The following is a 7,523-nucleotide window of genomic DNA, read 5'->3' on the forward strand; positions in this document are numbered from 1 at the left end:
ACAATAATTAACCAGGAAAGTTGGTTCTTTCCGTGGCATACAACATATAATACCAGAATTTCAAAAACATAGCCCGGCCATAGGCTGCCTACAAAAAAAATTTGCTAAGGGGCTGGTGTTGGGGCACAACAGGTTAAACCACTGCTTGTGGTGCCAGCATCCCACATCTGAGTGCTGGTTCCAGTCCTGGCTGCTCTTACAACATTCTGAAAAATATGTAAGTAACCCACAGAACAGTAGGAAAAACACAACAGTGAAATGTAAAAACAGAGAAAACGAAAATTGGCAGACTTAACACATCAATAACTATATGAAAGATTAATAGTCCAAATACCACAATTAAAGGACTGAGATTAGAGGCCGGTACTGGGGGACGGCGGGTTAAGCCGCTGCCTGCGATGCCAGCATCCCAGTTCAGACCGCTGGTTCGAGTCCAGGCTCACTTTAACACTTTTAGCTCCAGATTAAACCGACTGTGACTTTGTCTCATTTGACTGACAGCAGTTCTGTGCATTGAAGACGGTCATGGTTTCCATTCCCGAAACAGGTGGACCAAGGGCTGCCTGCGATCACACCGTGATGAGATACAGAGATGGACCTGGTCACCCTGCTGTCTCTGTAGCACCTGGGAACGCTCTGAGAGCTCAGGAGGTGAGGATGAAGGCCCAGGGGTAGGCTCCACTGTTGTAACACCTGCAGGAAGGCAGACTGGTAAGGACGAGCCCCTCCTGTGGGCAAGCCGCACATCAGACATGAGTGGCCTGATTAGACCAGATGCGTGGACTCGGACACTACAATGCAGCCTCGCGCACACCGCTGGCGAGTGGCAGATCTAAAACCGCACCGCTGACCCCCAGGCCCCATCCAGAGGTGCTGGTCACTCCTTTGCCCATCACCCTGATGAGAGGCGGAAAATGTCAATGATGGGTGGGCAGCTCCCTGCCTCTCCACCAAGTCCTCCCACAGCCCCCATCCCAGAGACCACTAACTCCAGAGAAGGACCTTAGCATGTGGCCCTTCGCTGACCCCTTGAACAGAATGGAGGCCCAGGGGACTCTGGCCCGTCTCTGGGGTGGGGGCAGGGGGCTGCCACCAGGAGGAAGCTCAGCTGAAGGGTGACAGACAGGAAGGGGAAGATCAGCTTTATTAACCAATGTGTCATCTTGCCAAATGTTGCCCAAGTCGCCAAGGAGCTGCAGAGACAAAGAGCTTCTGTCTGCTTGGATCCCCCCTCCTCTTCCCGTTTCTCCTCCTCGCTCTCCCCTCCTCATCATCAGGACCCCCTGCCCTGCTTGTATCCCCTCTCAATCCTCTGTGGGCTACTCATCCCAAGGACCTGCAGAGCACTGCCCCCCACCCCCGCCCGGGGCTCGGGGACCAGGAGAAGCCCCTCGGGTCTCAGGTCTCTTCCGCAGCTCTGACATTCCAGTTCTCCTGGGTGGGGAGTGCGTGTCCCTGGCAGAAATCTGAGCATCTTAAGTCCGGTACAGCGAGCAACGCACCGCAGCCAGCCCCGGGGAGGGGCCTCCAGGAAGGAGCCAGCCGCGGTCAGCTTGGAGGCCAGCCATGTGCATTTCTTCCCAGAAGGAACAGGCCCTGGCCCTGGGAAGCCCCAGACAGGAAGCACCTGAGCCCAGGGCCCATTTTCTCTCCCTCCCTCGGGGCAGCTTCTGTGCCCGTCACCTCAGTCCTGCAAGGACATAGGCGGTGGGCCATCCGCAAGTAGGAGCTCCAGATGGACACGCAGGGAAGTGGCAGCCAAGGTGTTGCTCCATTTCCCTGGGCGAGGTCAGCACTGCCCCACCCGCAGCTTCCCAGGTCCCTCCAACAGGTCCCCCCGCCCCACCTTGGCCACTGCAGTACACGTCCTCGTCCCTACATTCGTTCATTCCCCTGACACCAGGCAGCTGAAGGCCCAGTAGGAGGTGGGTTTGGGGGCTTGGTTTGCCCTGGACAGCCTGGACCTGGGCCTCTCAGTCTACCTAAGCCTCAGTTCCCCCTGTGTAATAAAGAGACGCGTACGACAGGCAGCTGGCGAGATGGGTGCAGCAGACTGATGTTCAGAGCTGGGGGAGTCTGACCCCATCTGCCCTTCTCCCCCGGCCGGCCCTGCAGAGACCTCCCAGCAAATGGAGCGGTGGTCTTGGCCCTGACCTTGGGGAAGCAGGAGCAACAGACCCAAGCAGGACCCCAGACCTCCTCCTGTGGAACAGAGCGGGCAAGCCCTGCACAGAGGCAGGCCGAGATTTGAGAAGGGAGGGAGCCAGCGGTGCCCCCTGCCCTGCCCTGTGTCCCGACGATGGCAAGCCCTGGAGAGGGTCCTCCTCCATCACCGCCAGCTTCCAGCACCCTCAGAGCAGCTACGGCCTATTCTACCAAAGGGCCTTCCCTCCAGCCCCATCCACTGCCAAGGACGAGGACCAAGGTCAAGGGCAGTGCTGGGGGTGAGCCGGGAGACTCTGGAGTCTGAGCGTCAAAACCCTCACACGCTGTCCCCTTAGTCAGTTAGGCGTGCAGAGAGGCTTGGTGCAGTGTCCAGAGGAGCCCTTGGCCCCGTGACCTGGGTCCTCCCTCAGCACGCCCCCCTCTCCCCATCCCTGCCTTCCTTCTCCCTCTCCGCCCTACGCTCCATCCTCATCCTTCCATCCACTCTGGTTCAGTTGAACCTCAAAGTAGAACCGGGGGCCTTTAGGAGCTGTGTGTCTGCAACTCCATGTGTGTGTTTCCCTTGAGTTAGACCCTCCCAGGCCACAGGGCAGGCGAGCTGCAGCGAGGGCAGGCGAGTGCAGGGTCCCCCGCGGGGCATCCTGTCCACTCCACCTGCTGGGTGCAGGGTCCCCCGCGGGGCATCCTGTCCACTCCACCTGCTGGGTGTTCCTGTCGCAGAGCAGAGCAGCAGGGAGGGGGAGCCAGGCACCCCCTTTGCTCCATCGACCCAGCAAGTCTAAATTCTGAGCGGTCTTCCTCAGACAGCATGAACTTCAAGAAACAGAAATTGGAAAAGATCCTTGAAGTTCAGCCGCCCGGATGGCCCTCTTCCAAACCACCCCCCAGCATGAGCTGCTCCAGCTGGGGGCAGGGGGCAGGCACCAGGAGGAAGCCAAGGGCCTGGGGCCGCAGGACAGCAAAGGCTGTGACCCAATAGCATCATTGCCAAATGTTGCCCCATTTGTGAAGGGAGAACTCAGCCATCAAAGAGCTTTTCTCTCCAGGACCAATCCCTCCTCAGCCTGCTCCACACCTTCCTCCTCCCGTGCTGAGCCCCTGTCCGTCCCAGAAGCCCCTCCCTCATGCCAGTCTGGCAGGGCATGGGCCCAGGTCTGAATCTCCCTGGGTCCCCTTCTCGCTCAGGTGCTGGGTGTTGGGTCCCACTTCTGGTGCCCACCTGTTTCTTTCTACTCTGAGGTCAAGAGACGGGCTCCTGCCTCTTGTCTCCCCTCTGCCGTAGGCCCTGAGGGGCTCCTTCCAACCCACCTCCCCCTGCTCCCTAGACCCCGCCCCTGCCCTAGACCCCGCCCCTGCCCTAGAGTCCTGCCTGTGCTGACTGGCAGCCTGGCTCCGCTCTGTCTTCTCAGGTGCACTCAGCCAGTGAACAGCACAGCTCCTCACAGCAGCAAGTCTAAATTTTTTTTAAAAAAATTAAGGACTGAGATTGGAGCCAGCGCTGTGGCATAATGGGATGAGCCTCCGCCTGTGGCACCAGCATCCCATATGGGTGCTGATTTGTGTCCTGGCTGCTCCACTTCCAATCCAGCTCTCTGCTATGACCTGGGGAAGCAGTAGAAGATGGCCCAAATTCTTGGGCCCCTGTACCCACATGGGAGACCCAGAAGAATCTCCTGGCTCCTGGCTTCAGATCAGCCCAGCTCTGGCTGCTACAGCCATTTTGGGAGAGAACCAGCAGATGGAAGACCTTTCTCTCTGTCTCCCTCTGTCTGTAGCTCTACATCTCCAATAAAATAAAATGTTTAAAAAAAAATAAAAATAAAAATAAAAAAACAGATTGACAGAATGAATATTAAAAACATAGCCCAGCTTGGCCAGCGCCATGGCTCACTTGGCTAATCCTCCACCTGCGGTACCGGCACCCCAGGTTCTAGTCCCGGTTGGGGCGCCGGATTCTGTCCCGGTTGCTCCTCTTCCAGGCCAGCTCTCTGCTGTGGCCTGGGAAGGCAGTGGAGGATGGCCCAAGTGCTTGGGCCCTGCACCCGCATGGGAGACCAGGAGGAAGCACCTGGCTCCTGGCTTCGGATCGGCACAGTGCAACAGCCATAGTGGCCATTTGGGGGGGTGAACTAACAGAAGGAAGACCTTTCTCTCTGTCTAACTCTGTCAAAAAAAAAAAAAAAAGAATGTAAACATTCTTAAAAAAAAAAAAAAAAGGTAGCCCAGCTATAAGCTGCCTACAAAAATTTTGCTAAGGGGCTGGAGTTGTGGCACAGCAGGTTAAACTGCTGTATGTGAACCAGCATCCCGTATCCAAGTGCCAGTTCAAGTCCTGGCTGCTCTGCTTCCAATCCAGCTCCGTGCTACTGCTGAATTTGAAGGTGGAATTATCTAATATTCCCACCACGCAGGCACACAGGGATGCTGAACCCCTCAAGAGCCACGGGAACTCAAGGAAGGAAGGTCAGAGTGGGATACGGTGTGCCAATTCCCCACGCCGCCTCCGGCAGCCCTCATGAGCCAGCCTGAGCCGGCTCCAATGCAGCCCAACCTAGGACCCGCGACGAAGCCAAACCCAGTGGTTCTTTGGAAATGGAGGGAAGAGTCGGGGAAGTGGGCAATGTCCAGGATGTGTAGAAATACTGTCTTGAGGTTGCTCCTGTAACAAAACTTGACCAGAAAGAGCGGACAATGGTTCCCCTGATGCCGTCTCATAAGTGAGGTCTCCAAGCCCAGGAGGGGCGTGTGGCCGGCTCCCACCTGCCCTGGGTGGGGTGGATGGCCTCAGGCTTGCTACTTCCTACACTAGGGGTAGGGCTGGGAGTTCCCCTCCAGTGAGAGCATCCTGGGCCAGTTCCTTGCCGGGTACTGGGGTCACCTACATGAGTCAGCCTTGGCCGCTGTCCCCAGTGACACCAGGAAGGGAGCAGGCAGGTGCCAGCCCAGGAGATGAGCACGTGCAGTGGTCAGAGCGATGGAAGGACCATACCTGTGGCCAGTGCCCTGCTCGGGATGGGGTCCTGCCCTACAGCAGGCAGGGAGAGCCTCCCACCCCTCCCCTCCCCTGGGGTGTTCCAGCAACCTCCTCAAGGGGGGGCTTGGCTGGAACCAAGTGGCTGGGGGCGAGACTACAGGGACCATGTGGATCCACTTTGACTCCAAGCTGGCCACACACTCCTCCTGGGCTCGGAGACCCCACTTGTGAGATGGCATCAGGGGAACCATCATCCAGTGGAGCATGGTGAAGCCCCCCAATTCAAGCCCTTGGCGACGGGGGCCTGTGGCTCACTCAGCCCAGCTCCTCTGAGGCATTTTCTCCCTTGCACATGGACTCAGAGGGGCCTGCACTTTTCTCAGCACCGCCCACATCAGATGCTGGGCCTGCACCTGGGGGCCCACAAGCAAAGCTGGATTGTGGCTGGGTGGTGACCATATCCCACAAGAGCAGGAAATACACATCACGGCTTCGGGAGAAGACAATGGGCTCCTTCTCCAGTAGGTTTTCATGCAGCTTGGAGCAATGTTTAGTCATAATTTTGTGGGCCACTGGCCTTGTCCACAGGTGTCAGTGCACAAGGGGGCTCAGGGAGACCAGATCTGGGCAGGTGAAATTCACCTTCAGAGAGAAGCCTTGAGAAGAGCGCACACGTCCTCTAAGTAGGTGACAGCATGTGCAGGCCTCCCTTCCTGGTGGGCAGCGGGGGCCAACACATAGAGGGCAGGAGCCTTGGACAATGCCTGCCAGGGAAGAGCCCCCCTGCCTCTGCTCCTGCCACTGCAGAGGGGCGTCAGCATTCCCGGGCTACCCGCGCCTTGTACCTGGTGCCTCTCCCTCCCCACACAGCTCTCAGGACGCCCTGTGTGCAGCCCAGCCTGCTCACGGAAATGTGGAGTTGCCTTCCTGCAACCCACTCACCTACCTTGCCCCAGTGCAAGGTAGCGCTCGCCCACAGAGCCACCGGCGTTCGCCTGTTTCCTGAGCCATCGCTTTAGGGTCTGGCAAAGTCCTGAAAAGCCAAGTACCAAGTACAGCTGAACTTGGTTTAAGAATGTGCCAGCCCATGCCACCGCTGGAGCACCATCGGGCAGTGTCAGTCCCGGCAGAGGGTGCCCGGTGGGCAGTGCTGGTTGCTAGGCGCTTCCTTACCACCTCTGAGAATACAGTTCCCTCGTGAACACTGCAAACAATATTGACTGAAATACAGGCAACAAAACTGAAAACACACTGAGATTTTATCTATGTTAAAGAATAAGGTGAAAGCAAACACACAGAACGGCACTTGTTAACCAATGACATGAGCAACTTTTCCCCCTGAATGAATTAGTAGCTTTTCTAGGGTGGGCATTGTGGCACAGCAAGGGTCACCCACATCCCACATTGGAGTGCCTGGGTCTGTGTCTCCCCTCCTCCTCCCATCCACTTCCCTGCCAGTGCACATCCTGGGAGGCAGCAGGTAACGGCTCAAGTCCTGGAGTCCCTGCCACCCACATGGGAGACCAGCAGGAGCTCCTGGCTCCTGGCTTGAGATTGGCCCAGCCCCAGCTATTGCAAGCATTTGGGGAGTGAAGAACCGAATGGAAGATCTCTCTCTCTCTCTCTCTCTCTCTCTCTCTCTCTCTCTCTCTCTCTCTCCCCCTCTCTGTTGCTCTGCCTTTCAAATAAATACAAATATTCATTTTTTTGTGTAGTCTTCAAACACAAAGACAATAGTTCTCCCATACTGGGGATTGCTTTCTCAATACTCTGTGCTAAGTCACGATGTCACAGCTGCAGGTAACACACACGTTTACTCTACAAGACTAACATTGACTCTATCACTTCCTTAACTCTAGACAATCAACAAACAATTTATTAAGACCCATCTGGTAGCATTTGCCAATTTCCATGGCGTAGAATTTCCCCTACGGTAAAGCTACCGACGCGGGTGGACGGCACCGAGTTAGGAGTAGGAAGGAAAGCAGCAATATCGCATCACTATCTAAATCCCCACCTCGCAGGCACAGCAGAGACGAGTAAACTCTAGAGCCACAGGAACGCAAGGGAAGAAGGATCAGAGTGGGACAAAATGTGGGGTTCCCGACGATTGCACAGCCAGCTCAGCACAACCCATGACCCAGAAAAACACTTCCCGAGGCAGACGCTCAGCAGGACTGTGTGTGCCGCAAGCATCAACAGGAATATCCACAGCAGCATTGCCCATAGACGTCCCCAGTGTCCAAGGGCCAGTGCCACCCATCAGTTATCACTCCCTAAGTGAGAATGCGCGGACTGCTGCTCCCCAGGACTGCATGGTGAACCTCGCAGGTATAAGAAGGGGTGAGCGAAAGCAATCAGACACAACAGAACACCTGGCACC

Source organism: Lepus europaeus, chromosome 9 (assembly GCF_033115175.1).
Source record: "Lepus europaeus isolate LE1 chromosome 9, mLepTim1.pri, whole genome shotgun sequence".
Classification (NCBI taxonomy): Eukaryota; Metazoa; Chordata; class Mammalia; order Lagomorpha; family Leporidae; genus Lepus; species Lepus europaeus.